This window comes from Tenrec ecaudatus, chromosome 2, assembly GCF_050624435.1.
Source record: "Tenrec ecaudatus isolate mTenEca1 chromosome 2, mTenEca1.hap1, whole genome shotgun sequence".
Classification (NCBI taxonomy): Eukaryota; Metazoa; Chordata; class Mammalia; order Afrosoricida; family Tenrecidae; genus Tenrec; species Tenrec ecaudatus.
In genome coordinates this window covers 49,689,505-49,713,997 of record NC_134531.1, presented here as the reverse complement: position 1 = coordinate 49,713,997, position 24,493 = coordinate 49,689,505, and the positions used below count along the sequence as shown (strand labels likewise).

General features: G+C 45.6%; 1 protein-coding gene across 2 annotated transcripts in view; it reads left to right on the top strand.

Annotated features, from left to right (window-relative positions):
• The window catches only part of ARL15 (ARF like GTPase 15), a 495,300-nt gene that overhangs the window by 357,383 nt on the left and 113,424 nt on the right, over window positions 1-24,493 (top strand). The gene's annotated exons all lie outside the window — the stretch shown is intronic.

Genomic DNA, 24,493 nt, shown 5'->3' with positions numbered 1-24,493 from the left:
ATAGGTGCAATTGTACAGCGATAATAAGTCAAAATTATAGTAAAATCATAGCACGAGAGATAGAAGTGAGAGATTGAAATAATGGAGTTAGACACAATTCATGGTAGCAGTGCTCACCCCAGCCCCACTTGGTGGTCCACGTGAAGAGAGTGCCATAATGCTAACCAAGGCTTTCATATTCTCTGGGGACGTGCAAGCCCCCTAATTACAGGTGAAGACATACATCACAGGAAAGGATTGTGCTATAGGTAATACAGCAATGGAAGGGGGTGATCTAGGGACATACACACAATAGAAAGAGGAGGGATTGGGTGTGCATGTGACAAGATGGGCAGATCCTAGATTCAGGATAGCAGCTCAGCTTTGGATGCCCCAGAGCCGGTTTGATCTGTTCTCTGGATCTCCTTAAGAACCATTCGCAGTAGGCTGTCAACTCCACCTACAGGAACCAAGCTAATGGTCACAAGCCTCTGGGAGAAGCAGTCCATTGTCCCCAGCAGCAGGGAGCAGCCCCCCACCCGCCACCCCCCACCTCCAGTCATGTGGTGGGGCAAGACAGCAGTCTGGTAGCTGACTGCCTCAAGAGAAATAACTTTTACCATTAGCTGCAGGCAGTGTCTAACGTATTTGGGGGAGACAACTTGGGAGAAATCTTTCTGGTTCCCACAGGGAGTAACATGGCAATTGTACCTCCCAGAAAGGGAACATTTATTCTTTATTTTACCTAGCTACTGAAGAGATGAAGGAGCTCTGGGGGCATAGGTCACCCAAGGTCAGCAGTTTGAAACCCCAAGCTGATCCATGGGAGAAAGAGGAAGCGTTCTGCTGCCATACAGATGTCCTGTCTTGGAGCCCCACAGAGACAGTTCTCTCTCCTGTAGGGGCCGCTCTGAGTCAGACTCGAGTCGTTGGCAGTGAGAAGACGAAAGAGATGGCAGGGTTCACGGGTCAGCTGGCTGCTACAGGGAGGCGTTCTCAGAAAGCCCAAAGTGAGGTGGGGACACGAGTTTGCGGTGGGACTAAATAAAGACTAGCCCCAAAGATACAGAAGTGAGATTTTTGTTCGCCCTGTGCTATCCTGGATGGAGAGACTTTGGCATTCCCCTTTGCACTTTTAAGTCCGGGAGTTTTTCTGTAGTTCTCATTTTTATCGTTACTGACACACATTTGTGTTTGATTCGATCAGTATTTTTGCAGGGGTGGGAGGGTTTGCTTACTTTTAATGAACATCCACCTCAATTCTCTCTCTCTCTTTGTAATGGCTTGGGACACAAGAAAGATGTTTTCCGAAGTTCTAAAGTCTAGTTCCAGGCCCAAAGCAGTCTGTATTACGGACTGACATTTCATTCTCTTCAGGATAGAATACAAACACCACAGGTGAATTCTTTGGCAGCTTAGGCCCGTTTCCATAGCTCAGGCATTGTTTGGAGGAAAACCAGCTTGACCTTGAGAGAGAATTTTCAAATTTCTCATGCAAGACCTTCAGCCCCAACCTTGGATCTGCGCGTGTGTATTCTTTTTTTATAAAACCAAACCGAAACCCAGTGCTGTCGAATCTATTCCAAGCTCAGTGACGCAGAGGAACAGAGCAGAACTGCCCTGCACAGCGCCCGAGGCGATCGTCATCGTGGGCACAGACTGCCAGGCCTTGTCTGCCGTGATTCTTTTTATAACTTCCATATATAAAAGTCCACATTATTGTGAGAATTCTCCGACTAATAAGTGAAACTCTCTTGAGGATTTGGTGGCTGGGAATGGGGGGAGGGGCGCAGAGATGTGATATGTATCTCTAGGTTTACCAGCGCTTTTTTTTTCCTTAAATAGTTTTATTGGCATATACTTCACATATCATTCAATTAATCTTAAAATCATATTAAGATTTGTGAAATTATTACCTCAGTCAATTTCGGAACATTTTCTTCTTGTGCTTATTGTTGTTAGTTCCCCTTGTCCCCACCATCTTCTGACATGCCCCTAGATAATTATCAATCCAGGTACTGTCTCCATAGAGCTACCTGCCCTGGCCTTCACATACAAGTCATACAAAACACAAACAGGCAAATAAAAATCCAACAACAATGACTACACAAAACATGGGATAAACTCAATCAAAAAATATATATGAAAACTGAAAAACTTTACAATGGGTTCAACGGGAGATCGAATGATTAGGTTTTACATTTTCACCCAACTTGAATGCTCTGTCTGGTAGCCACACTATTCACATCCATGGACTCTCGTCACTGGACGCCTAATCCATGCAGGGACCTTGCAAGTGGCCCTGCCATTTCTGCCATCCTCCACAGCCTGCTCCAAACTGGGTGTTCACAAGTTAGGCTCTGATGTAAGGCCCTCCTTCAGATTTGCAATGTATCGTATACCATCCTTGGTTCACAGACCCGTGTGCTTCTTCCTTGTGGGCTTACTTATTACTTAGACCAGTGGGTCTCAACCTTCCTAATGCTGCAACCCTTTAATACAGTTCCTCGTACAATGGTGACCCCCCAACCATAACATTATTTTCCTTGCTACTTCATAACTGTCATTTTGCTACTGTTATGAATCAGGCGACCCCTGTGAAAGGGTCGTTTGACACTCCCCCCCCCCAAAAAAAAGGGGGTTGAGACCCACAGGTTGAGAACCACTGACTTAGATGGTTGCTTGTTTTAAGATAAGCCTTTAGGACAGGGGTCCTCAAACTTTTTTAACAGGGGGCCAGTTCACTGTCCCTCAGACCTGTTGGAGGGCCGGACTATAGTTTTTTTAAAAAAACCTATGCACAAATTCCTATGCACACTGCACATATCTTATTTTGAAGTAAAAAAAAAACAGATGGGGCAAAAACACCCAGCTGGCCAGATAAATGTCCTCGCAGGGCCGCATGTGGCCCGCGGGCCGTAACTTTCGGACCACCATGCTATTCTTTCTGACCGCCGGGCCCCATCTCATTTCTTCATCACACTTTACTCTAGCATCCATATCTTCATTGATCTCTTCATGAGGGTGAGCGTGGAGCCGAGCCAGATCATAAGATCAAATTGTTCTTACATTTGGGGTAGATTTCAGTGTGTGAGATTCCCAACTCTTGTGTAGTTCTTGCTAAAACTTCAAGGACTGAGATGCTGCTGCTTCATCCAGAGTTGAATGCAGCTATTCGAATCTCCTGGTCGCCTTCAGCTAGGGCCTCAAACGGGAATGACCACATTGCCTGACCTCTGTGCCCCAACGTGGTGGTCTACATTTACAAAGTCTAAAAATGAGTGTCTTCACAAAACTGCACTCTGGGTTCCCCCCAAAGTCCTTGTGCCCATTTGCAGTATGTTTGGTGATCTTTGCTAGCTTCTCGAAAGCTTCAAGTGCCAATCCAGGATGTTTACAGATTCACTCTTCAGAGTGTCGTGCACGAGCAGGACATTTCGGTTCATCAAAGCAGTTGCCATTGAGTGGACATCCATTTGCACGAGAACTGTGCTTCATAGGGTTTTCGGGGGCTGGTTTTTCGGAACTCCATCACCACGTCTCTTTTTTCCTAAAGGCATTTCTGGGTCGACCAGAACCTCCAGCCTTTCAGTTGGTAGTCGAGTAGAACTAACCACTGTACCACCCAGGACCTCCCTGACTGCTTAGTGCCCACCTAGTTTATCCACTTTCCACTGAGCTCAGAAAGCGGTTGACTACCATGACTTGATTCAAGGCCTCTCTTTGAATATTACTTTTTAAAGCGGTGTTTAACTAAACAGAATTTGAAAAAAAATACCCCCCATCGTTAGAAATGAGCCTAGTTAAAAATATGTTTATATGTACTCAAAAAGCATTTCAGAAACATACACTTTAAGGCAGCAAGTAGAGACCTGCCATGCAGAGCTTGTCAGCCTTGTTGGAGAAATTTGCAAATCTATGCATCTGTTAGCGATCAGTGTCCTGCCTTAATAGGCAAGTTTAAAATTACTGATTACGCTGATGTGCTTCTGATTTCTTTTTGCAAAACAGATGAGTAGTTCTTATTCCAAAATTTGTTCCAAATCCTATTTTTTGGCAGTGTGCTAGGTTTAGTCACAGTGTGAATAGAGTATGCTCCCCATGTCTTGATTACTCTGCCGAAAATATCTCAACACGGTGTACATTTGGTCCTTCTTCGAGGGTTACAACTAATGTTAAGTATCAATAACTTCTTATTTTAAGCTAATGAAAGGGTTGTCATGGAGATTCATATTACTCGATTGACACCTCCCCAAACTCAAGTTCAGTTTGTCAGCCCTCCACTGCTCAGAATGCTGAATGCCCCCGCTACGACTCTCCACCCGCTTCTTAGCCCCTCCGCAGTGACCTTTGGGTTTTGTGGCCCTCTCAGTAGACTGTAAGGGGTATGTGATGGCTCTCCTTCATCTCTGGACAGAGGACATCAGTATTAAATTGGCTTTTGCTTTATTGGCTTTTGCTTTACCTTCCTCTCGGAGCCAAGGACACATTTCTGAGTCCGTATCTCTGTGCTTTGCCAAAATGGGAAAATGAAAACTGCTGAACTGGAATCTGGAGAGATACTTAACCAATTTAATCCATATTTTCCATTTAAGTGGCTTTTTTTTATCATCCAGGGACTCCCAAACCTGGAAACTACAGAGCGTATGAAGACTTGTTTGCTCCCTGTGGCAAGTTAACTCGGGTGGAGCCCTCTGTGATGAACTTGAATCAGAGAATATAAATTGTATCCTTATAAAGCACCTTAAACGGGCCAGTATGAGACTCAAGCAATAGCACAAGGTGTAAGGACACTGGGAATCTGAGACGGAGGAAACTTGACCTCAGTTATTTTGCCCCTGGGCCGCCAGAGGCTGATAGTTAAATTTGCTCCCTCTGCGAGATAAGCACTTGGGGATGTTCGCTCAGCCATTTGTTGACTCAAATTAAGCATTGCATGAAGCAGCATTCAACCCTTAGGAAAAGTCCGTTGCCATGCTTTGGAACCGTAAAAGCTGGAACACTAAACTTTCAGAAAATGCTTTGATGCTCTGATTTTTCTAAAAGTTAAAAGGAAATAAAGCCCTTAAAAAACAAACTCAATACCCTGCTATTTATCGCTGTTTTATTAATATGAAGGATTTTTTTTCTTATAAGCAAATAAGGTCACTATTTTTATAGCCTTCCATAGAAAGAAGAGGCTGGTACTTTATAGAGTTCTGGGAATCAGATTGTATAATTTGGAAAAGATGTGGTCCTATCCTCATGGAAAAATAAGGAATAGATACTATTGGGCTGTTGTGTTGACTTCACCAACGTGTGTCAAGGGCTCTACTGCATTAGGGGCCAGCTGTGGGAGCTGGGGATGCAGAGATGGAAAGGATAGTGGTTCTGCCCTCCGTCATCTGCGCAGTCTGTTAGAGTACACAGTTCCAGGGGATGAACAATGGGGGACAGGGATTTGGGAGAAAGAGCATTATGGGCAAGGGCAGCTACATAATTGGTGGGACCCAGTACAAAAGAAGGTGCATAGCTCTTCATTCAAATAAAAGCAGGAGAAAGGAAACATTTCTTCCATGTTGCTCCTCCGTTCATGCAGCTGCTCACTGTCCGATCCGACTTCCATGATAAAAGTATGGCACATTTGGAGACAGCCTCTGCCCGGCATTGAACTCAGCAAAGGGCCTTCCAGAGCCCGAGATCCACTTACACCCTGACCGGCTGTGACTGCTCAGGCCACACCTCTGAGCCCATCCTGGTCATGGGTGTGCTTCCTGCGAAATCCCTTAGGTCAATATCAGCCTTCCTCAAGAAGAGGTCCATGTAGAGAAATGTGAATACGTATGTACAAGTCAAGAGGGATGTTTTGTGAAGTGTATATTTTATTTTATTGGGGGGCAGTTAGTAATGAGGGACAGCTAGATATGGAAGAAGGAGGGAGGATAAGGCACGAAAGACTTAGAAGTCGTGGATTTGGGAGAAACCTAGTCATTGGAGTCCACTTTTCTGGAGAGGTTGGGTCACCTGCTAAACTTTTGCCTCAGGACCTGTCATCCATATAGTATTGTAGCAGCCAGTGTTACTCAGAAACATGGTCAGTCCTTCTTAGTCATTTTTCCTAAGGGGATGCTCTATCCTGCGAATGGAAACTTGGGTAGAGTCATTGTTTTTACTGCGGAGGAGCGCCCGATGCCTCTCGCGGGGGCTGAGGTGGTGGTCCATTTGAGTGCTGGCCCTGTATCTGCCCTGGGGTGCAGCATGGACTTGGGGGTGGGGTGGAACTGAGACCCACTTATTAGCGGGCAAAGCGTTGATTTAACCTCTCAGAAGCCCTTTTAGTTTCACATTTAAAACAAGAAGCATTAGACTTACCCATTGAGCTAGGAGAATTAAAAGAATCACTCCCTGTAAGATGACTGCATATAGACAGTTACATGCATATATATGTGGATTCGTGTGAGTGTGTTTTCAGATATAGCTTAGCACCTAAATATTCTCCATATAGCTATTTACTACTGTCACTACTAGCTGGTCCTCCCAGCATTCCCCCGGAGAAAGCGCATCCGCTTTTAAACGAGCTCCTGCATCCTTGCCACCTGCCGCCTACTACCTGAGTTCCCCGAGTGAGCAGCAGCTCAGACACCTGCTGTCTCTCACGTGCTCTGGAGAAGTGGCTTCGAGGCGCACATTTGAAATCCAGCTCTCTGATTCTTCTGTCCCAGCTGCATGGCCACATCCTGCACGTCTCTCTATATCCAGAGTTCCGTGGGCCTCTCCTTGCCGCAGGTCCAGCGCTGCCGGAGGCCACCTCTGTGGCTTTCACTCACACCTCGACTAACCACCCCAAATATGCCTTCCTTTGGGATGAGAATCTATCCCGGCAGGTCTCGCCGCCCTTCCTATAGAACACTGCCACCAGCCCCTCCTCACCCACGGCCCCCGTGTCCTCCTCCAGCTCTCCTGCCACTTCGTCCACCATCAGAACTACCCGACCACCACGCCTACCACTAACTCTGCCGCCTCCACCCCACGTGCAAGTCACTGAGCGGGAGGACGCTTTCCAAAGGAGTGAATGCTCCTGAAAGTGGCGTTTCCCGTGTTCTGCCGGGGACAGATAGTGCAGGGTCTTGGTAGGAGGGCCCTTTCTCTTCCTCCGACCGAAGCCTGTCCGCGCCTCCTGCAACTTAAAGGAAAACATAACAGAATCAAAGGAGTGCTCCTCCCCATGAGCCCTCGGCCCACTGCGGCATCTAGTTCCCTTCACTGCAGGTTTGCTTCCCAGGAAGATCCCCATGGACTCCAGAGTCGTTCCCCAAATCTCAGAGCTAGCCTCTGGCCCTCAAAGGACGTTATGAACTGACTGTCAAACCTTCCGTCTGCTTCCCTGCCTTCCTCGACGTCTGCGCCCCTGCCAGTGTCTCCGCACAGTTCTCCCCTGTCGGAATCGCTCTCTCTCGGCCCTGTGCCAGTGCCCTCTCCTGACTCTTCTCCTGCTTTGCTTTTCTCCGCCTTCTTCCCTCGGTGCTTGTATCCCCTCTACCCCTTGGCACTTTTAGGAATAAGATTTTTTTACTGCCACGTGCTTTAAAACATTTACATTTTAAATAGATATGTAAGCCCATGGCTCGAACTTTTACTTGCCTTAAAGGGATATAAATTGCAACTCTGGCTTCAATCCCTATTTCTGCATCCTTTCTTAGGGTTTCTAAGGTTTTTAAAAGGGTCTTACACAACTTGAAAACGGAATAGGTTTTAATTCCACATCCTGGAAGTAAATTGAGTGAATGACGCAAAATAAGTTGTAGAGCATTATGTCTGCATTTCAACATAGCCTATTTTGTGGTTCGGTCACTGTCTGATTTACTGAGAACATATATTGCGTAATGCGGGACGTCTTCGTGAACGTATACGATCTTAATGAGTCAACGCCAATCTTTGATGCGTAAAGAGCAGCTTTAAAACGTCGCTGTAAATGTCACTCGATGGAGGCTGGTGGGAACATAAGAAAAATAAGCAGCAGCACCTGCTAAGGACTCTGATGCCCTTGAATTATGGTGTTGGCAAGGAATATTGCGTCTACCATGGACCGTGAGAAGATCAATCAAGCCTGTCTTGGACGAAGTGCAGCCAGACGCTCCTTAGAAGCGCGGTGGCGAGACTTGGTCTCACAGACCTTGGACGTGCTCTCGCGAGGGACCTGTGCCCGGAAAAGGACACGATGCCGGAAGAAGTAAAGGGTCGGAGAGGAAAACGACATGGTGGATTGCCAACATGGGATGCTTGTGAGCACGGTGCAGGAGGGGGAGGGGCAGCCGGTTCCTTCTGTGGCTGCCATGAGTCAGCAGCGACAGGATGACACCTAACAACCCTTCTTGGATGTAGACGCTTCCCAGGATGTCCCTCCTCTTCACGCTCCATCCCCCCCCCCCCAAGACTTCTTCCGCTTCATAACTGCACCCGTGAGAGCCTGTCAGTTTTGACATGGCCGTCTCTGCTGACTCCAGATGCAACTGCTTATCTGACTGTGTTTGAGTCGAATGTCGCAGTGTCCCAGTAATACCACCCTGATTCCAATGGAGTTTATTGTTCTCTCTCCTCTACCCCAGCTCTGCTCCTTGCATGCTCCCCCTCCCGTGGGTAGGCTCCTGGGTCTCCTCGGTGCCGAGCCGATTCCTCAGATCTTTCTCCCGTTTGAGACACAGTGCAGACACAGAGCCCTTTCAGTTCTGTAACGACAGCATCTAGTATCGCGTCTGGTGCACGGTTACATGCGTGACTGACCGGCTGATTGACTCTGTGAATTCATATTAACCGACTCATTCCACATAGTTCTCGTTTAGTTGATTTTAAGGCAAAGACCTTTCATGCCCTCATCTCTTATACCAATATCCCTCCTCCTATCCTTTTGCGTCTCTAATCTGCCCTTTATAGTTCAGCCGAGTCCTGCTCTGAAAACACAGTTGTACTCAGCTGTCGGCCTGAGTGCTGAACCACAGTGCCTTGCACACAGTAGCCACTTAGAGGTATGTTGACCTTAACTGGAGCAGAGCTAAGGAGGAAGGAAAGAGATGTGAAGGTGTGACAGATTGAAAGGAGGATTAGAAAGATAAAAGGAGCGAATGGAAAGGCTGAGATCAGCCAGTCTGTCAGTAAACATTTCACTAGGCCTGGTATTAGGTTGACTAAAAACTTGTGTTTTTACTGATGTCCCTAGTTACATTTACCTCTTGGAAAAGCAAACAGGTTTAGCCCCCACTTGTGAATATTGTGTGATGTCTTGTTCATAAAACAAAGGCTTTCGGAGGCAGACAGAGCCTTCGTGGAGGCCAGTCGGCATTCTCCCGGCCAGGGAAGTGAGGCACAGTGCAGTTCATTGGCTTCGCCGCAGGTGGCTAAAAAGAAAAAGGGAAATATGAATATTTTCTCCTCATAGAACGCTCATCAACCAATCGCAGTTCCTCCTTTGGAAGTGTCCCAGGCCAGCCTTTCCAGGGGAGCAGTAGACGTTCTGGGAATCTAAACGCCTCCTCTGCTTTTTCGGTTACAAGATACGCAGCTCCCGTCAAGTTTGCTCCAAAAGACGTGTTGTCACGGTTGGGACAATTTTAGATGACAATAACTAAACCTATGTCCATGGAGTTCACTCGGACTCCCAGTGACGCCATGGGACCGAGCGCCACTGCCCACAGCATTTCCAAGGCTGTGCGTCTCTGTGGCAGCAGAGTGATCCACCTTTCACCATCGTAGCGACTGTGGGTTGGAACTGCTGATGTTTCCATGAGATCCAAGCACTCACCCACCTCACCAGCAGGGCTCCTGATGTCTTTTTAGCAGGGATTTCTACGTAGCATTTCTCCTTCATTTGTTCTTCGGGTAGTCGATGATATCATCAATATTCTTCACCAAAAGCAGAATTCAAAGGCCTCGGTTCTTCTTCTATCTGCCTTACCTATTGTCCGGCTTTCTCAGGCATACGAGGTGATTCAGAATACCATAGGCAACAGCTTTTTAAAAATGTCGTTTTTGCTTTTTAACACGTTGGCAGCAGCTTTGCTCAGTGAAGTATGTCATCTGATTTCTTGACAGCTCCTTCCGCGGCACTGGTTGTGACTCCAAGGACAATGACATCACTGACAGCTTCAGTCTTGGACCATAAGACTGCTTATTGTCCTGCTCCCAGGGGTTGGTTTGCTTCACGTTAAGCTATAGTCCACACTGAAGGTCGCAGTCACTGATCTTCATCAGTAATTCAGATCGTCAGGTCTTCTTTGCTTTTCAGTAAGCAGGTTGTATTCCATGCATTTCACAGGCTGTGAATGTCTTCCCCCAGTCTGATCACATGCCCCATTCTTCTTCATGAAGACCAGCTTCTTAGAAGATCCAATAAGGGAGATAAAAGGATACAACTCGGACACAAGCCTTTGCTGATTTTAAACCAAACTGTAGTTTTCTGTTAAAAACTCAGCTTCTTGGTCTATGTATAGGTTCCCAGAACACCTTTGAGTGTTCCAGATTTCCTAATCCTTATTTTAATATTCCTAATCCTATATTCATAATTTGTTATGATCCAAATGGTTTTTGCTTTAAAAGCACACAATAAATCATCGTAAATGGTTTCATCATTACAGCAACAGAAAACCCGACTGGGTTCAGAAGAGGGCATACACGAGGACCGCCAGATGCCAGAGGGTTCTTGGCTGAAAGCAGAGACTACCAAAAAGATGCTCTCTTACTGAAGACACAGAGGCATTCCTCGGTGTGACACACAGCAGACTAGGCACAGCACTGTGAAGAATGGGGATTCTAGAACACCTCATTGTGCTCATGCGGAACCTGCACACGGACCAAGAGGCAGTTCTCGGACCAGAACAGGAACATGCTGCATTGTTTAAAATCAGGAAAGGTATATGCCAGGGTTGTATTCTCTCACCCTACTTATTCAATCTATATGTTGAGCAAATAATCAGAAAAGCTGGATTATATGAAGAAGAATGTGGCAGCAGGATCAGAGCAAGGCTTCTTAATGACCTGCCATATGCAGATATCACAACCTTGCTTACTGAAAACAAGGAGGACTTGAAATATTAGTTGATTAAAAAAATCAAAGACTGCAGCCTTCAGCATGGATTGTAACTCAAGATAAACAAAAATCCTCACAACTAGACCAATAGACAATGTCGTGATAGCCAGAGAAAAGAGTGGCATCATCAAGAATTTCATTTTACTTGGCTCCATTGTCAACAGTCGTGGAAGCAATAGTTGAGGACTCAGATGGTGTGTTGTAATGGGCAAATCTGTTGCAGCAGACCGCTTTGAAGTGTGGAAGAGCCAAGATGTCAGTGTGAGGCTCTGGTACCCTTGACTCAAGCTATGGTATTTTTCATGACCTCATATGCATATGAAAAGTTGGCCAATGGATAAAGAAGACCATCGTGAAAGGGATGCATTTGAATAATGGTGTTGGTAAAGAATATTGCAGGCACAATGGACTGACAAAACAAACATATTTGTCTTGGAGGAAGACTGGTGCTCCTTAGAAGCAAGGATGGCAAGGCGTTGGTCCCACATTCTTTGGACATGTTGGTTACCAGGAGAGACGAATCCCTGAAAAGGATAGCATGCTTGGGAAGGTGGAGGGGCAGATCTCCTATCTCAGTAGTACTCCCATGAGAAACCCGAGTCTTTTGATAGGAACTTGCAATTCCATTGCCATCTTCACTTCACTGACAAACTACTAGACCCTTGGACACGCGTCATCTTTAGCTGTATTGCTAAGGTGGACATTCCTTGTAGAGCTCCTTTTTCCCTACCCTTGAGCACGTAGTGGGTGTGTCTGACAAAACACTGAAACCTACGAGTAATGAGACATCAAGTCTTCAAAGGAAGTATTTATTTATCTGCTTTGTAAGTGGCAATTTTAATAGCGAGCATCAGTCTTATGATTACAAGTAGTCATTTAATAAAACCATTTATTGTGCACCCCTAGTGTGTAGATGTTTATAAATACCATTTGAATTAAACAAATCTAAGCACTCATATTTATAAATATCCCCAGTTAGCACACATCAACATAAGATGGCTTAGCACACATTAAGAAAACTCGGGGCTTTCCCTCCCTGTTGAAATGGCTGTAAGACCGTTTAGTGTTACCAATGTACTGCCTTTTGAGTAAAATAATTCTTTACAAAATTCACAGCAAGGCAACTGGTATATCGTCCAAGTTGAACTTTGAATGGGATTTTTTGTTTGTGCTTTTAATGCATCTTCATGGTTGGTGGTCTCCTGGAAGTCCCTCCAGAAGGTCTGTGCAGAAGGGGTCGGGGAAGGAAAGATGTTTTCATTCTCCCCATGCTAAAGGTACATTATCAAGGTCTCAGTACAACTGTGTCTAAGATAATTGAAGCTCTAGGAGGCCCTTTGCTAAGCAGCTAATTCAGCCCATCTTCCCTAGAGAGGATAATTGTTGTTAAACAACACAAAAGGAAAATGCATTGTTTTCTCATGTAATTATGTAACTGACATCTTTATATAATAATACATTTGGGTGGTCTGTCCCTGAAACACTTGGTTTGTTAGGAAACATTACAGTTTCCACAAGTAATCACCTAGTCCTAAATATTATGAAAGAATTTGGTATTCTTACATTGCATCATTGCATTAGTCAGAAGCTAAACTTTCTAAATGATCTTGGCATGGGAAAAGGCTTCTAGGTTTTTTCCTGATTTTTTTTTCCCTTAAATGTCATTATAGGAAGCTAAACTAGATAGAATACTACGCGACAGAAAGTTAAAACGGAGCAAAACGCAAGGTTGCTTGAAGAAAGGAACAGGAGCCCCACAGGGCTGGTTTTGCACCGAGTGGTAGCCTGGGATAGCTGCCTTGCTTCTCTCAGCACTTCCTCTGAATTGGGTCAGGATCCATAAACTTCCTTGCCACTGCGAGCCCCACAGAACCTTGACGATGAACTCCCTGCCACGTGGATTGAGTCCCCTTTCATCTACCTTGGTAGTAAGGCTCTGTGCCTTGCTGATTAAAAGATCTCACGCTTCGCCAACGTGAAGGGGCTCTCCCTCTAAATCTACTCTTAGGCGCTGCCACAAACAGCAGGGACTTGAAGGACATCCCCCACTCCACCCCACCCCCAACCGCTCATCTCAGATTCAGCCAGAACCTGATTTAACTAATCCCAGTGGCTGATTATGGCTCCTCGGGCATTCTTTTAAATGGCTGTTACCTAGAATTGAGAGGGCGGCTTGTGCAAGGTCACAAGAAGAGGAAAGAAAGGGCACAGACAGATAAGTAGGCGGGGGATGGCAGGGCAAAAGCCTAAAGTAGTGAACACACACAGAGTTGAAATAGGGAGGGTGACCCAGCGACTGTAACACAGTGAAAACAGGGACTGGAATGGCGTGTACATAGAGGGATAAACATCCACACTGTGTTTCCCACATAAGGACAACCAGTGGCTCATCTTGTCAAGGACGGCCTACCTACTTGAGAGAAATGTGTAGCAGCTGAAATGGACGATTGCTGCTGCTTATGGTCCTGAATCTGTGTCTTAGTATCTTTCCCCAAAGCCCCGATTGCCAGTTGGTACCCACTTCCTGCAATGTACTAGTTCATGTCTTCCTGCCATGGTGTCTTGCACCGCGGAGCTGGTTGGGCCACCTACAGTACCTCCAGTCACGTGGTTAGCACGTGTGTGCTGCGACATGTACAGTAAGGTTAGGCTACAACACAAAACTGCAGCAATCTCAAAAAGAACACTCTTCCCTGTCATGAACGAAATTGCTCCCCAAATGTACAAAGTCATGTTTGTAAAGCTGAATACCCTACCTGGGATAGCATTGCTCTTAACTGGGAGTAGGATGTGCCAAAAAGCGACCACAGAACTCAGCTCTTTGGGGAGTATGTAGATTGCAAACATCCTGAAATACTAAGGTGTCGGTCAGTGAGTTTAGGAAAACAGAAATAATCTTCTTGCCACTATACAGTGATTCCCAAAGTTTGCTGGGGTACCCCAGGGTACGGAGAACTCCATAGGGTGTGTGTGTGTGTGTGTGTGTGTGTGTGTGTGTGTGTGTGTGTGTGTGTGTGTGTGTGTAGGGAAATAGCAATATTTGAAATCTCTCAGACACCCCGTCAACTAGTTTGAGGTAGTTTACAGTCTCAACATTAGATGGCACTATGTTCCTTGTTGATGATGTCATACCTTGCTAAAGCTGGGCTTGGGGAAGGTGCTGTGATAAAGGGGCCTTGGTGGTGCAGTGGTCAAGCACTTGACTGCCAACTGACAGCCAGCCATTGGAAGCCCACAGCTGGTGCCCAGAAGAAGGATGTGGCTTCTGTCGAGATGACAGCCTTGACGGCCCCCTGGAGCAGTCCCATTGGGCCCTCAGGGTTGCTGTGACCCCGCTGCACAGCACGCAACCGCATGATGCAAGGAGACCTTGAGTGATATAAATGGGTGATCTAACAAACCCTACTTCTAGCCAGAGGTTGGAGGCTGGAGCGCACTCCAAAGACCCTCAGAAGAAACGTCTGGTGATCAGTCTTCTGACAAACCAGCCATTGAAATCCCTCTGGGGCTCAGTTCTCCTCGGACACAAACACCCCTCCTTCTGTCTGGACATGTGGTAAAAGCACGCATTTGTGTGGGAAAGGAAATGAAGGTCTGCAATCGGACGACTAGCTTTGAGAATGTATACCTTGCCCAATTGGGGTCCACACCCTTTGTCAGGTAATGGTGGTGGTTTTAAGATTGAAATAAAAATATTCTCTCTCTTGATTTGTGAGTATATTTCAGACAGTTCCTAAGTTGTTAGGACATAAATATTTCGGTTGTTTGGACCTGACTGCTTAGTAGATGGAACTATGAAGTATTTCCTTTGGCCGGGAAGCCCATGAAAACAGTGACTATGGGATGAAGGGATTCGTGGATCAGGAAAGTTCGGGAAGCCCTGCACTACTGTGGGACCTTACTCTGGGTCTTGAGGGAGAAGCAAATGTGCCGCAGCAGGGTCTTTGTGTCCCTCAGCGTCACTGCTGTGTAAGGCAGCTGCCAAAGAGCCAGGAGGGACTCGGGTGCTGTTCTTCTGCTTAGCTCCAGGACCTACAGCCCCTCCCAAGTAGAACAGAGGAGATCCTCCAAGGTGGGTGTCAAACGAAACTTCCTACAAGTTCAATCAGATGATTGCTTTGGTTTCCATTTCAAAATTGGAGTTTACTGTATACACTTGAGGTGGGGGGGCGGTTATGGGGGAGGGAGGGCAAGGGGAATCAGTCCCAGAATATAATTCAAAGTGACAGTCTGGGGGTGGGAGTGGGGGAAAGGTAATAGTTTAAAATGAAATAGTCAAAGAGAGAAAAAAAGGGGGCTTTGTTTCTTGGGGCTTGCTTTTAAGTTATTCGAAGCAAGCCCATAATTACAAAACAAAATAAAACCAAGAAAGTGCAGCATATAAATTAGAGGTCGTTTTGGGTTCAGAAGGTCTCCTGGTGGCACAGCGGTTAAAGCATTCCACTGCCGACCCCGAGGCCAGGGGTCAGAACCCAACAACTGCTGGAGTGGGGGGGGGGGGGCGGGGGAGAAGTATTCTGTCCTACTAGGTTGCTGTGATCTCCTCTTCTTTTTGTAATTCAGAAAGAATTCTTCACTGTGGAAACAGTCCCACCAGGGTTCCCTGTGAGCGGGGTCTCTCCAGGGCACTGGAAGCGTGATTCAAAAACAAATTTTTGTTAATTCCATTTATAACCGCCCTTCCCATATCCCTCCAAGAAACTAAAGTTTGGTTATAAATGAGGTGCATCTGTTTCCAGAAAATGCTTTCCCATGGAGCTGTGTGCAGAAGGGTTGCCCCGCAGCTGGAGCTCAGGCTGCGCTTTGAAGGCACCCAGCTGAGCTGTGTTTGACCCGGTTGGAAGCGGGGCTCATGGGTGAAGCCTTCACACCCTGATTGAGGCTGCTCGCACTTTCCATCGAGTTGGTATTTTGAAGAACTCATCCTGAGGAACTTGGCTTTCCACGAGGTCCAAAATTTGTCTGGCCAACTCTCACCTGGCTTATCATCTGCACAGGGCACAGGAAACCCCGGAAGCCTCCTGGTCCAGGGGCTTCGTTCTTGTTTCTGTGCATTATCCTTTTAGCGGGGTGCACTGCTGCTTTCTTCCCGAAAACGGTTCTTGCCTCCCAACACGCTAACTAGTGCCCTGCTCCTAATCTTGGCTTGCAAAATGAAGTGCCCTTAAAAACGTGTACATTGAAAATACCTTTTGCACACGCGTATCAAAGTGCTTTATGAACACTAATTAACTCACACAACTCCGTGGAAGGAGTTTGCTCTCACCCTTCTTCAAAGAATGCGTTTGACCCTTGCCATGATGTGCCTCTCCCTGCCTTGCTGCGGGGGCATGTTGTCTGGGGCTTGAGGACAGAGGACCAAACCTTGCACGATGCCACACACCTCATCCTGCTTGCCGCCAGGCCTTGCAGACAGCAGGGGTAGGTAGGGCACACAGGTCCATGTGCTGCGTAAGTGGATAAAGGGCGTCGTTCTGCCCCTTAATTTAACCTCCCTGACTTCCTGGCGAGGATACTGGTGACCTCACTTCATCTCCAACAGTGGTTGGATGGACTCACAGATCCTTACCTACTGTCTGAGGCTCAGGTTGAACATTGACTTCCATTCGAACTTCCTGGAGGCGAGTTTTTTTTGTTTTGGTTGGTTTGTTTTGTAGCGCAAAGAATGGCTTTGAAATAAAAAGAATCTCCTTTTCTCAGTTGTGGGATAACTGTACTTTAGATCTGAAAAACAGGTACATTTAGCTTATTTCTAGCCATAGTCGTGTGAACAGTAATCCATTAATTGAGGGTTTATTACCTGCCAGATAATTGAGAGACATTATCTTTTATCCTTAAATAGCCCTAAGATATATGCCTCATTGTCTCCATTTTACACAGAACAGTGAGACTTGGGCTGTGATGTACTTTGCCCAAAGCCACACAGCTGGCGGGTGGCAGAGCCTGAATTCCTGCCCAGGTCTGTCCAACTCCGTCGTGTGGATGCTCTTTCCAGGACCCGCTCCCCTTCCCAGACCTTGTGGCTGCTGCAAGGGGCCCGCTGGGGGCTAGCGACTATCCGTCCTGCAGCTGAAACAACAAGAACTCAAGTGATTTGGTGATCATCGCCTAATGTTCAGTTTTGTTTGATGCCCTCAATAACCTTGAAAAGTGTTTTTACAGCGTTACCTCTCTATCTCAGCTGATATGAGCCTTTCCAAAATTCGCCTTTCCTTCCAAAGGTTGCAAAGTCACCCATGACATTGACAGTGTTTCTGGGATTTGGGGGAAGCATTTATGTAGCAGCAACTCCGGGCTCTTTCTTAACGGCTTCTTCATCTTCTCCAACTGACCCTTGCTTTCTCTTCTTGAGATGGTTGTTAGTTAGGCTGTTGTTCGTAAGCTAGCCTACAATCGTGCGGATGGTGCAGGACCGGCCAGTGAGTGTTTCATTCTGTTATGTGTGGGGTCTCGACGGGTCGGACTGACTCAGTAGCACTTAACTTCAACCATTAATCTTCAGAGCCATGCCATTAGAGAGTGTGATGGAGGGTTCTATGCCTTGTTTCAGGCACATAACATATGGCCATTAATAACTACATCGGAAATTGTGGTCCAGTGCTCAGTTTAAGTTAACACCAAACAAATAGAGAATGGTCAGCGCAGTCTTGTTCTCCTCCTACTCCTGGTGGTGTATTGTTCTAGCCTTTTCCATAGAGAAGTGAACCTTTACTGAGCAACGATTATTTATGGATTAAACCCAATGACAAAGCCAAATTTAACCAAGCACACTAATTCATCTCAAAACCCCATAGAAGTAGTCATTACCTCTCCCACTTGATAGCCGAAGAACTTAGCTAGCTCAGAGGAGTTAAGTAACTTCTGAAAGGACACAAAGCAAAGCTGTCTCCTAAATGTAGGGACATTTCACTTGGCCTCTCATGACTTACCTTTTTTCATAAAGCTTTATTAGTCGTTCTCTTTTAAGATATTAAGGTGCTCAGAAGGATCCAGAATGCCCAACTGAGTGGTCTGATGATAAATGGGAGAAATCTGGGACTCACTGCCCAATTAGAAGCTAAGAAGTGTTGGCTCTGAAAGAGGGGTGAGCTAGACGGACAGAAAGCAGGAACTGTGTTAGTCTGGGTTTTCTAGAGAAACCAAACTGGTGGCATTCATATTTGTATAATAAAGACGTTTATATTAAGCAGCAGCCTGCAAAGCTGCGGAGTGACAGGTGCAGTCCAGCTCGAGTCCGTGGGTCAGGTGCTGGCACGGAGAAACCAGGAGGCAGGAGGTGAGAGGGCAGTAGAGGCAGAGTTGAGTGGATCCAGGCCTCATTGCAGGCTGCCTGCTTACGTCCCAAGGGACCAGACGCAGGATTCAGACCAGCAGGAGGGAAAAGAGAGAGAGCCCACTTTTCCCAGTCTACTTATGCATATAAAATAGGCCACACTCCCCATGAGACGGCCCCTTCTGAAAGAAGCCATACTGACACACTACTAAGAATCCTGCCCTAGCCAAGTTGATACAAAACCTAACTATCACAGAGAACTATGCAGAAGAAAAGAAGTCTCTCAAAGCAGATTCGCTTAATTGAAAGTTCATTGGTGTGTCTGCATAGTTCTGGGAGTAATTCGGTGTGCATTTCTACATTTGCATATGTTCACATTCCCTCGTATACTTCACTGTGTACCCACCGTCTAAGAAAAAGGCCCTTCTTTCAATTCATAGCTTCAACCACATCTTGCAATTGTGATAGATTTCCTGCTTAAAGACTTTGGAGAGTTTGCTCTACCCTTGCGCTTACTACTGACTTCCTTTAAAGCCTCTCCAATGCCCAGTCTTCATTTCTGCCCTCAACCTCTTTGCATCAAGCGTTTGGCCATTCCAGTGTTTTCCGTCACTCCTTTCACCCCACCTAATTCCATTCCCTTCTCCATCGTATCTAATCCTGCCCAATCGGATTCTTCTTTCTATTTCTTCCTAGGACCATGAGCATCTTCCTCACATTGAAAGATGCCCAAGCTATGGGCTGAAGCTTGTTTGCTTTATTATACTCTGACCGCCTTCTTCCCTTTTTATGGTAAAAGTTGTCGTTTCTATGCTCCCAACTGACATCAGCATCATTAACCCTGGTGTCACAATGGTAGCCCCAAACTCTAATTTTATTACATTTAGCCTCTTTCCATTTGGACTAATTATAGCACAGTGCTTATCAGGCTTGAATGTGCATTTGAATCACCAGCGATCTCCTTAAAAATAAGGATTCTGATCCCAAAGCTCCAGACTCCGTTCCTCACACACCGGTGCTGAAGTCAGTACTGCTGATGTGAGGAGCTCAGGCCCAACGAGGGCAGCACGTGTGTCTCCAACAGTTCCCCGTCACCGCTCTTCACTGTCACCTTCACAGCTCTTGATGAGTAACCGAAGCTTTTTTACCATGAGGCTCCTCCAATGTCCACTCATCTGAACACGAGAAAGATTTTAGTCCCTAGCCCGTACTTAAGACATGATGATATTCTTTATTATTATTGGTTCTCCCATCTCAACCTCATCTCCCTAATAACGTGTGACTTTAGGCACAGGCCCAAGACTAACCAAAGCAAATCAGCAAAGAATTATTGAAGTGCTTCTTGGGTAAGACACAGTCTATTTCTTTTGCATCCTCCACCATGCCCAATGCTGAATTTGGCATTCCTTAGTACCTTCCCACCCCCCCACCCCCTTTGTTTACGATGGCTTTTGTATATTTTGAAATTCTGTACCTCAACTCAATGGTTGCAGCAACTGAAACAGCTTGGTCCATAGTAGATGCTTAGTAGTTGTTTTCCCTAGTGGTTGAATTCCCATGTCTGTGAAACTGCCCCAACATGACCTCAGCAATCGTTCCTTTTTTATAGCTCTTGTAGGACTTTAGGTTTCTCATCTACTTCTTCTGGGCTTCTCAAAATATGTCCTGAGACGATCTTCCCAGAACCCTCCAAAGTTCTTGATAAAAACAGGTATCCATGCGCCCTACCGCAGGTCAATGCAATTTAAACCTTAGGGGTGCCCTCTGAGAAGCTACATTTTTACTGTTGATGGTAGTGAACCATGGAAATGAGAAACCTGTGAGCTGAGCTCAAAAGGAACCCAGCAGAGCTGGAGATTCAAACCCACCAGCCACTCAGCACAAGAAAAACAAGGCTGTCTGCTTCCATAATGCTTGTCTCAGGAACTCTAAAGAGAAGCACCATGAGTCAGCATGGACTTGATGGTATTAAGTTTGGTTCGGGGTTTGGAGCTGAGCTCTTGGCCCTGTTCAAAATCCTGATTAAAAAGCAAAATAGCAGACAGAAGATTATCAAAATAGAAAAAAAAAAAAAAACTAGCAGGCCCAAAGCAATTGTCAATGACTTTTTGCTTGTTTTTGCTGTATTTCATTTTCTCCCTAGCAATATCTTTTTTGTTTGTTTGTTTGTTGCAAAAATCTTGCCTCAAGCCATTTGAAAGTTTAATTTATAATCACTATAAGAGTTTCAGAATGTCCTTAGGCAAAACACATTCAAGATCAACTCTGTTTTCGACAAGAGGTTAAAGGGAGTTAGGTTCTCTTTTCTTTGGGAGGAGGGACTGGAGGACTCTTGGCAGAATTTTAACTGAGGAGAGAGCAACAGAAAATGCTGACAAATTGGATGAGGAAGTGTGTTCTCTTACCTCTGTGCTTACACGGGATTAGTGAGGACATCCAAAGGCAAGTCGCTGAGGGCCATTCCCAAGACACACTGGAAAATTCCTACCAACACACCAGGGATTGGAGACTGTCTCGAATCCCCAAAGAAGAGAAATTGATACCAGAGTTGCTTGGGTTGGGATGACATTTTAAACACTGGTTTCGTTAGTGTGTGGGGTCAATTGTGCTTGTCTCTCTTTTTTGTGTGCGTGTGAAAATGCCATCTGGCTGAACTAGAGATGAGAGTGGGGTGTGGACGGGATAGCAGGATGAGGGTAGGACTTGGGATGTAGGGAAGACCTTCTGCTCTTGGAAGTCTGGGGAGTGTGCAGACAGAGGCTGCATTCATGTAGAGCGGGGAGCACCTTTGGTATGGAGAGGATCCTGTTTCTGGCTCACCCACTCTCTGTGTCATTCTACCTGTCTTTCTAGCAACTTCCTGGGCGAGCTTTGTATGTTGATATGAGGTTGGAAGTTCCATATTTGAAAAGAGGCCTCCTTAACTAGACCCTGCTGTCAATGAAGCTGGATTTTATATGTGTGAGGCAAAATTGGCAGGACAAGTGTCCATAATTAAAGGTCAAAGGAAGTGGCCTAGTTATGGTTCCGTCCTTCCGATGCTGAATCCTGCAATGATTAGAAGAATCAGTTTGACAATGAAGAAATAAGTATTTGGGGAGATTAGCCTTAAGGTCTCAATAAGAGTTTCTCGAGTAAATTCAAGGTAAGAAAATCCCACCTTAGCAAAACCAAAACCACAAAAGAATAATACAACTAAGTCTAAAGAAAATGATCTATCTCAAAGGTAATTACTTGCATTTGGATGGAAGTGATAGGGAAATTAAAAACAAATTCACTAATAGAAGCTCTGTGGACTAATTAAAAAGAAGTTAATATATTACCTTAAAAAATAGCAGGAACACTTGCTGCTGCTGCTGAAGTTAGTGATAGAAAAATGGAAATGCTCAGCTCCCCCTTTATCGACGAAATAGGCTTTGAAGTCTCCAGAAAGAGCTGTCGTGGCCATTGTTCTTGAGCCCACTGAGTGGATGACAGCTCTCTCGGAGCTGATGGCCAAAGAAGGGTTTCCAGAGTAAAGACAGTGGAGGTGGAGCCGACCAGAGGATAACACAAGCAGAGGACGGGAGAATGAAGGGAAAATACAGCCCAGAGTTTTATCTGCGTCAAGTAAGACCACACCAAGAATAGTTGGTTCAGTTCTAAGCCACTCAATTCCAGATGTGGAACAGCTAGAGAGAGTTCAGAGAAAAAGCACCAAGAAGAGGAGGAGACCGAACAAGGAACTGGAGAGCATATAAGGAGCTAAACCAAGGGCTCACGTAGAAAGCAAATGTTTTGAGAATGATGATGGCAACAAATGTACAAGTGTGCGTGACAACAATGGATGGATGGATGGATGGATGGATGGATGGATGGATGGATGGATGGATGGATGGATGGATGGATGGACGAACTGTGATAAGAGTTGTACGTGCCCCAATAAAATGATTTTTTTAAAAGAAAGAAAGCAAGCCTCGGAGAATCAAGTCGAGGCTATGAATCCCTTTCTAATTTTCATGGCAAGGGTTAAGAAGTAAAAGAAGTTCTTTACAGAATGTTCGTGCGCAGAAGGTTCCATTTCCCCTGATGCTCAATGTGAGTGCTCATGGGAGAGACAGGCAGCACCGTGCATCAGCCAGCCTCAGTAGCCGGGGTGGACGCAGCGTGAAGGAGTGAGCTGGGGCACAGTGTAATCAGACAGCCGGCGACAGCTGTTGGGGTGTGGGCTCTCCCACTTCTCTAGAGCAGCCTCTGATGGGAATGTCCACAATTCCACCCTTGGAGGCAAATAAAAAGTGTGCTGAACTGGTCCTAGAAGTTTTATTGTTGAGAATCTTCCTGAGTCTGGCAGGGAGCTGCCTGAGATGACCTAATGGGTTTCTTCCGTCTATTTTCTGTGATTCATCCACCCTAGCCTACGGCAGTACATGGTTGAGTCACTGCTGAATGCAGATATCTCATTAAAAGGGGAATTAAAGGCTATTAAAAATGATTTGCTTCTCGTCCCAGATTAAAGAAAGTAGACCAATTTACAATTACAGTTGTCCTGGTCCAAAATAAAATGCAAATTTTTAAAATGGAGCAGTTGTCGGGAAACGAGAGTGAACCTGGGCAGGGCTCCTCTGGCAGGAAGAGCGAGGAAGCCGGAAAGTGACATTTCGGAGACAGGAGCGTGAGTGATGAAGCCTGCCTTTGCCTGCTATGCAGACAAGAGTCCCCAAAGTGAAAATTCCAGTTCTTTGTAAGTCTTTGACATCGGTTTGGATGGATCTGGACATGGAGTCCTCTGTATTCCCTTAAGATGCAAAAGGATTGAGTTCATTAATCATGTTTTTGAAATTTCAGTTTATTTTTCCAAAGATGATCCAAGGCACCCTGATAACTCAAAGTAGGTTTACAAATGTCTTCAGCAAGCATCTAGGCGTTACACAAACAACACTGAATTACTAATGATGGCAGAAATCTCAAGAAAAAGTGTATTTCCACACTCTTTTTTATGTACACAATGCTTTAGATGACTATAAAATTCAAGTAGTAGACATGTCTGAACCTGCTTCACTTCATGAGTAACAATGACCAGGATCAGCCCAAATCAGATTCAACTCTTTTTTAAAATCATTTTATTGGGGGCTAATACAGTTCTTATCACAATCCACACATACATCCATTGTGTCAAGCACATATGTTCATTTGTTGCCATCATCATTCTCAAAACATTTGCCTTCTACTTGAGCCCTTAATATCGACTGCTCATTTTCCCCTTCCCTCCCCATTCCTTGTGAACCCTTCATAATGCATAAATTATTGTTATTTTGTCATATGTTACACTGTCCAACGTACCCCCCACCCTCTTCTCTGCTGTCCATCCCCCAGGGAGGAAGCTATACATAGATTCTTGTAATCAGTTCCCCCTTTCTACCCCACATTCCTTACACCCTCCAGGCATCGCCACTCTCACCACTGGTCCTGAAGGAATTATCTGTCCTGGATTCCCTGTGTTTCCAGTTGCTTTCAGTACCAATGTACACCCTCTGGTCTAGCCAGATTTGTAAGGTAGAATTGGGAATCATGATAGTGGGGAGGGAGGAAGCATTTAAGAACGAGAGGAAACTTATGTTTCATCGTTGCTACCCTGCACCTTGACTGGCTCATCTCCTCCCCACAACCCTTCAGCAAAGGGTGTCCAATTGCCTACCGATGGGCTTTGAGTCTCCACTCTGAACTCACCCACATCTACAATGATAAGATTTTTTGTTCCTTGATGCTTGGTACCTGATCCCTTCAACAGCTTATGGTCACACAGGCTGGTGTGCTTCTTCCATGTGGGCTTTGTTGCTTCTGAACTAGCTGGCCACTTGTTTATCTTCAAGCCTTTAAGACCCCAGATGCTATATCTTTTGATAGCCAGGCACCATCAGCTTTCTTCACCACCTTTGCTTATCCACACATTTGTCTTCAGTGATCATATCAGGAAGGTGGGCACCCACTGATATGATTTTTAGTTCTTTGATGTCTGATAACTGGTTCAACAGATTCAACTTTTTTTTTTTTATTCAACTCTTTTTTAACGGCTTCTGACACCAACTATCCTTCCCATAGTACTCTGTGTCTTTGCTGGATTTGATAATTCATGCAATGGCCACACAGTTCCCAAGCCATGCTCAGGATTAGGGCGTTTATTAGGGAAGTCCCAGGAACAA